Consider the following 7,484-nt stretch of genomic DNA (forward strand, 5'->3'; position numbering starts at 1 on the left):
AGGCCGATTTCCTCCGGGTATGGCTCGTTGCGTGCGGCAGGAGGAGGCGCAGCGTACGGTACCGAGCACTGGGAGGTGCGGTGCTGCCCGCCGGAGGTACAGCGAAAGGCTGCAAACCACTTTCCGCCGCCTCCCTCCGCGGGCGTGAGACCGACGGTCGTCCGGTTTGGTTCCGCGGCTAGAGCAGGACGAGGGGCAGCGAACGGTACCGGAACGAACCCGGTCGCACACCGGGAAGTCGACTAGCGGGCCGCCGAAAGCGAGCTCGGTGCCCCGGTTTGTCCGTCCCACCCGGAGGCCCATATCTCCGGAAGGCACAGGCCGATTTCCACCGGGTATGTCTCGTTGTGTGCGGCCGGACCAGGCGCAGCGGACGGTGCCGAGCACTCGGAGGTCGGGCGCTGCCCGCCGGAGGTACAGCGAAAGGCTGCAAACCACTTTCCGCCGCCTCCCTCCGCGGGCGTGAGACCGACGGTCGTCCGGTTTGGTTCCGCGGCTAGAGCAGGACGAGGGGCAGCGAACGGTACCGGAACGAACCCGGTCGCACACCGGGAAGTCGACTAGCGGGCCGCCGAAAGCGAGCTCGGTGCCCCGGTTTGTCCGTCCCACCCGGAGGCCCATATCTCCGGAAGGCACAGGCCGATTTCCACCGGGTATGGCTCGTTGTGTGCGGCAGGACCAGGCGCAGCGGACGGTACCGAGCACTCGGAGGTCGGGCGCTGCCCGCCGGAGGTACAGCGAAAGGCTGCAAACCACTTTCCGCCGCCTCCCTCCGCGGGCGTGAGACCGACGGTCGTCGGGTTTGTTTCCGCGGCTAGAGCAGGACGAGGGGCAGCGAACGGTACCGGAACGAACCCGGTCGCACACCGGGAAGTCGACCAGCGGGCCGCCGAAAGCGTGCTCGGGTCCCCGGTTTGTCTGTCCCACCCGGAGGCTGATATCTGAGGAAGTCCGAGGCCGATCTCCTCCGGCTAACTCGGCGGGCAATGTGTCCCCCCCCCTACCCCCCACCATCTTCGGCTGATTACCGTGGCTGGACCGGATCAAGGAGCAACGGAACCGTGCCAGAACGACGTCGGTCGGACGGCGTGAACTGATAGTGCCGAGGCCGGAAACCGAGCCGGAAATGTGCACCGATTTATTGGTCCCACTCGCAGGCCCATATCTCCGGAAGGCCGAGGCCGATTTCCTCCGGGTATGGTTCGCTGCGTGCAGCCGGAAGGGGAGCAGCGGACGGCACTGAGCAGCCGGAGGTGCGGCGCTGCCCGCCGGAGCTGCAAGCGAAAGGCTGCGCACCGCTTTCCGCTGGTTAACTCGGCAGGCCGTCAGGCCGACCGACTCCGCTTCAGCACGGGAGCTAGAGTCGGGCAAGGGGCACCGAAGGGTACCGGAAGGATCACGTTCGGACACCGGGAAGTCGAGTGCCGGGCCGCCGAAAGCGAGCTCGGGGCCCCGGTTTGTCCGTCCCACCCGGAGGCCCATATCTCGAGAAGGCACAGGCCGATTTCCTCCGGGTTTGGCTCGCTGCGTGCGGCCGGACGAGGTGCAGCGAACGGTACCGAGCACTCGGAGGTGCGGCGCTGCCCGCCGGAGGTACAGCGAAAGGCTGCAAACCGCTTTCCGCCTCCTCTCCCCTCGGGCGTGAGACCGACGGTCGTCTGGTTTGCTTCCGCGGCAAGAGCAGGACGAGGGGCACCGAGCGGTACCAGAACGAACCCGGTCGCACACCGGGATGTCGAGTGCCCGGCCCAAACCCGCTACCCCCCCCCCCCACCCGAAAGCGAGCCACGGTTTGTGGATTAAAAGTGAAGCGGCAAAGATTTGTAAAACAGCGTGAAATGATGAACCAGAAGCCCAAAGTAATGGTGGGAATAAAAGTTCCGAAATGTGAAATGGTGAACCAGAAGTTGTGTGAACTGTTTAACCCAAAGTGGCAAAAATGGATTAAAAGGGGTGAAATGATCGACCGCAAAGCAGGGCAAGCATTAAACAAAAGCAGCAGCATTTTTTAAAAAGGGACAAATGGTTTACCAGAATCCCAAAAGAATGCTCAGAGACTTAAGTGCCAAAGGGGCAAATGGTTAACCAGAAGCTGGGTGAACTGCTTAACCCAAAGTGGGAAAAAGGATAAAAAAGGGGTGAACTGATCAACCAGAAGTCGACAACAATGTGCGGCGATTAAGTCTGAAAGAGGGAAAGGTTGACCGGAAAGCAGGGAAATGATTAAACAAAAGCAGAAAAATTCAGTAAAAAGGGGCAAGTGGTGAACCAGAAGTTGGGTGAACTGCTTAACCAAAAGTGGGAAAGAGGATTAAAAGGGGAGAAATGTTGAACCAGATGTCGAAAACAATGCGCGGCGATGAAGTCTGAAAGAGGAAAAGGTTGACCGCAAAGCAGGGAAAGGATTAAACAGAAGCAGCAATATCTTTTAAAAAGGGACAAATGGTGAACCAGAATCCCAAAAGAATGCTCAGAGACTTAAGTCCCAAAGGGGCAAATGGTTAACCAGAAGCTGGGTGAACTGTTTAACCAAAAGTGGGAAAAAGGATTAAAATGTTGTGAAATGATTAACCAGAAGGCGAAAGCAAAGTGCGGCGGCGAAGTCCTAAAGGGGAAAAGGTTGACCATAAAGCAGGGAAATGATTAAACAAAAGCAGAAAAATTCAGTAAGAAGGGGCAAATGGTTAACCAGAAGTTGGGTGAACTGCTTAACCAAAAGTGGGAAAGAGGATTAAAAGGGGAGAAATGTTGAACCAGATGTCGAAAACAATGCGCGGCGATGAAGTCTGAAAGAGGAATAGGTCGACCGCAAAGCAGGGAAATGATTAAACAAAAGCAGAAAAATTCAGTAAAAAGGGGCAAATGGTGAACCAGAAGCTGGGTGAACTGCTTAACCAAAAGTGGGAAAAAGGATTAAAAGGGGAGAAATGTTGAACCAGATGTCGAAAACAAGGTGCGGCGATGAAGTCTGAAAGAGGAATAGGTCGACCGCAAAGCAGGGAAAGGTTTAATCAAAAGCAGCAATATCTTTTAAAAAGGGACAAATGGTGAACCAGAATCACAAAAGAATGCTCAGAGACTTAAGTCCCAAAGGGGAAATGGTTAACCAGTAGCTGGGTGAACTGTCCAACCCAAAGTGGGAAAAAGGATTAAAAGGGGTGAAATGATTAACCAGAAGGCGAAAGCAAAGTGCGGCGGCGAAGTCGTAAGGGGAAAAGGTTGACCAGAAAGCAGGGAAAGCATTAAACAAAAGCGGCAACATTTTTAAAAAAGTGGCAAATGGTTAACCAGAATCCCAAAAGAATGCTCAGAGACTTAAGTCCCAAAGGGGAAATGGTTAACCAGAAGCTGGGTGAACTGGTGAACCAAAAGTGGGAAAAAGGATTAAAAGGGGAGAAATGTTTAACCAGAAGGCAAAAGCAAAGTGCGGCGGCGAAGTCCAAAAGGGGAAAAGGTTGACAAGAAAGCAGGGAAATGATTAAACCAAAGCGGAAAAATTCAGTATAATGGGGCAAATGGTTAACCAGAAGCTGGGTGAAATGGTTAACCGAAAGTGGCAAAAAAAGATTTAAAGGGGAAAAATGATTAACCAGAAGTCGACAACAATGCGCGGCGATGAAGTCTGAAAGGGGAAAAGGTTGACCACATAGCAGGGAAACGATTAAACAAAAGCGGCAACATTTTTAAAAAAGTGGCAAATGATTAACCAGAATCCCAAAAGAATGCTCAGAGACTAAGTCCCAAAGGGGAAATGGTTAACCAGAAGCTGGGGGAAATGGTTAACCAAAAGTTGCAAAAATGATTAAAAGGGGTGAAATGATTAACCAGGAGGCTAAAGCAATGTGCCGCGGTGAAGTCTGAAAGAGGGAAAGGTTGACCAGAAAGCATTAAACAAAAGCGGCAACATTTTTTAAAAATTGGCAAATGATTAACCAGAATCCCAAAAGAATGCTCAGAGACTAAGTCCCATAGGGGAAATGGTTAACCAGAAGCTGGGGGAAATGGTTAACCAAAAGTTGCAAAAATGATTAAAAGGGGTGAAATGATTAACCAGAATTCGAAAATAATGTGCGGCGATGAAGTCCTAAAGGGGAAAAGTTTGACCACAAAGCAGGGAAAGCATTAAACAAAAGCGGCAACATTTTTTAAAAATTGGCAAATGATTAACCAGAATCCCAAAAGAATGCTCAGAGACTAAGTCCCAAAGGGGAAATGGTTAACCAGAAGCTGGGGGAAATGGTTAACCAAAAGTTGCAAAAATGATTAAAAGGGGTGAAATGATTAACCAGGAGGCTAAAGCAATGTGCCGCGGTGAAGTCTGAAAGAGGGAAAGGTTGACCAGAAAGCATTAAACAAAAGCGGCAACATTTTTTAAAAATTGGCAAATGATTAACCAGAATCCCAAAAGAATGCTCAGAGACTAAGTCCCAAAGGGGAAATGGTTAACCAGAAGCTGGGGGAAATGGTTAACCAAAAGTTGCAAAAATGATTAAAAGGGGTGAAATGATTAACCAGGAGGCTAAAGCAATGTGCCGCGGTGAAGTCTGAAAGAGGGAAAGGTTGACCAGAAAGCATTAAACAAAAGCGGCAACATTTTTAAAAAAGTGGCAAATGATTAACCAGAATCCCAAAAGAATGCTCAGAGACTGAGTCCCAAAGGGGAAATGGTTAACCAGAAGCTGGGGGAAATGGTTAACCAAAAGTTGCAAAAATGATTAAAAGGGGTGAAATGATTAACCAGGAGGCTAAAGCAATGTGCCGCGGTGAAGTCTGAAAGAGGGAAAGGTTGACCAGAAAGCATTAAACAAAAGCGGCAACATTTTTTAAAAAGTGGCAAATGATTAACCAGAATCCCAAAAGAATGCTCAGAGACTAAGTCCCAAAGGGGAAATGGTTAACCAGAAGCTGGGGGAAATGGTTAACCAAAAGTTGCAAAAATGATTAAAAGGGGTGAAATGATTAACCAGGAGGCTAAAGCAATGTGCCGCGGTGAAGTCTGAAAGAGGGAAAGGTTGACCAGAAAGCATTAAACAAAAGCGGCAACATTTTTTAAAAATTGGCAAATGATTAACCAGAATTCCAAAAGAATGCTCAGAGACTAAGTCCCAAAGGGGAAATGGTTAACCAGAAGCTGGGGGAAATGGTTAACCAAAAGTTGCAAAAATGATTAAAAGGGGTGAAATGATTAACCAGGAGGCTGAAGCAATGTGCCGCGGTGAAGTCTGAAAGAGGGAAAGGTTGACCAGAAAGCATTAAACAAAAGTGGCAACATTTTTAAAAAATTGGCAAATGATTAACCAGAATCCCAAAAGAATGCTCAGAGACCAAGTCCCAAAGGGGAAATGGTTAACCAGAAGCTGGGGGAAATGGTTAACCAAAAGTTGCAAAAATGATTAAAAGGGGTGAAATGATTAACCAGGAGGCTAAAGCAATGTGCCGCGGTGAAGTCTGAAAGAGGGAAAGGTTGACCAGAAAGCATTAAACAAAAGCGGCAACATTTTTTAAAAATTGGCAAATGATTAACCAGAATCCCAAAAGAATGCTCAGAGACTAAGTCCCAAAGGGGAAATGGTTAACCAGAAGCTGGGGGAAATGGTTAACCAAAAGTTGCAAAAATGATTAAAAGGGGTGAAATGATTAACCAGGAGGCTGAAGCAATGTGCCGCGGTGAAGTCTGAAAGAGGGAAAGGTTGACCAGAAAGCATTAAACAAAAGTGGCAACATTTTTTAAAAATTGGCAAATGATTAACCAGAATCCCAAAAGAATGCTCAGAGACTAAGTCCCAAAGGGGAAATGGTTAACCAGAAGCTGGGGGAAATGGTTAACCAAAAGTTGCAAAAATGATTAAAAGGGGTGAAATGATTAACCAGGAGGCTAAAGCAATGTGCCGCGGTGAAGTCTGAAAGAGGGAAAGGTTGACCAGAAAGCATTAAACAAAAGTGGCAACATTTTTAAAAAATTGGCAAATGATTAACCAGAATCCCAAAAGAATGCTCAGAGACTAAGTCCCAAAGGGGAAATGGTTAACCAGAAGCTGGGGGAAATGGTTAACCAAAAGTTGCAAAAATGATTAAAAGGGGTGAAATGATTAACCAGGAGGCTGGAGCAATGTGCCGCGGTGAAGTCTGAAAGAGGGAAAGGTTGACCAGAAAGCATTAAACAAAAGTGGCAACATTTTTAAAAAATTGGCAAATGATTAACCAGAATCCCAAAAGAATGCTCAGAGACCAAGTCCCAAAGGGGAAATGGTTAACCAGAAGCTGGGGGAAATGGTTAACCAAAAGTTGCAAAAATGATTAAAAGGGGTGAAATGATTAACCAGGAGGCTAAAGCAATGTGCCGCGGTGAAGTCTGAAAGAGGGAAAGGTTGACCAGAAAGCATTAAACAAAAGCGGCAACATTTTTTAAAAATTGGCAAATGATTAACCAGAATCCCAAAAGAATGCTCAGAGACTAAGTCCCAAAGGGGAAATGGTTAACCAGAAGCTGGGTGAAATGGTTAACCAAAAGTTGCAAAAATGATTAAAAGGGGTGAAATGATCAACCAGAAGTCGAAAATAATGTGCGGCGATGAAGTCCTAAGGGGCAAAAGTCACCCAGAAGGCAGGGAAATGATCAAACGAAAGCAGCCAAAAAATTATTAAAAGAGGGGAACTGATGAACCAAAAGATGAGAAACGGCCCGCAGAGACTAAGTCCAAAACGGGAACTGGTGAACCGGAAATGATTAACCAAAAACTAAGTCCGAAGAGGGAACTGGTAAACCAGAACTGAGTAACCCGATTTTTAAAATTAATTATAAATGGGGAAACGATTGAGCAAAAGGCGGAAATTAAGTCACAGGGACCATGTCCGAAAGGGCAAGAGGTTACCCCGTAGGGGGCATTCGTCAACTCAATCTGAAAACTTTGGAGGCAAATCTGACCAAAATGCGGAAATCGGACCACACCGCGAGGGGCGCCATTCGACGGGGCAGGGTTAGACGCGTCGAACGGTACCTGAAGGTCCCGGCTGCGACACGTGAGTCCGGAGATATGGCCAGTCAAAGTCTGATGGGAGGTACCGAAGCCGAAAAATCGAAACGCGTTTGCGGCGATTCGGTGTCAGAGAGTCGGTCACGAATTCAAATTCGTCCCGCTGATTCGCCAATTGCCAGCCGGTTCCGGGGGGATTGGCGGGGTACCTGCAGGATAGTAAGAGGTGGCATGTCGAGACTTAGCCTGTTTACCAGACTTGTGTCTAGCGCCTCCAGGTCTGCAGAGACCGACCCGGGCTGCCGCCCAACCGACTTTTAAGCCTTTTGGGAGTGGGAATTTTTCCCATTTTTCCCCATTTTTCGGGTTTTTTGGTCGGGCTTGAAAACGGCGGCCCCGAGGCCTCCCGGGGCTGGCGGGCTTCGGCTCCCTTGCGAGAGGGTCCGAATTCCACCCGTTTAAGCCCAGAAAGGAGTTCGGAAGTCAGTCGGTCGAGGGAACCCCTTCGGA

The sequence above is a fragment of the Heptranchias perlo genome, unplaced genomic scaffold (assembly GCF_035084215.1).
Source record: "Heptranchias perlo isolate sHepPer1 unplaced genomic scaffold, sHepPer1.hap1 HAP1_SCAFFOLD_380, whole genome shotgun sequence".
Lineage (NCBI taxonomy): Eukaryota > Metazoa > Chordata > Chondrichthyes > Hexanchiformes > Hexanchidae > Heptranchias > Heptranchias perlo.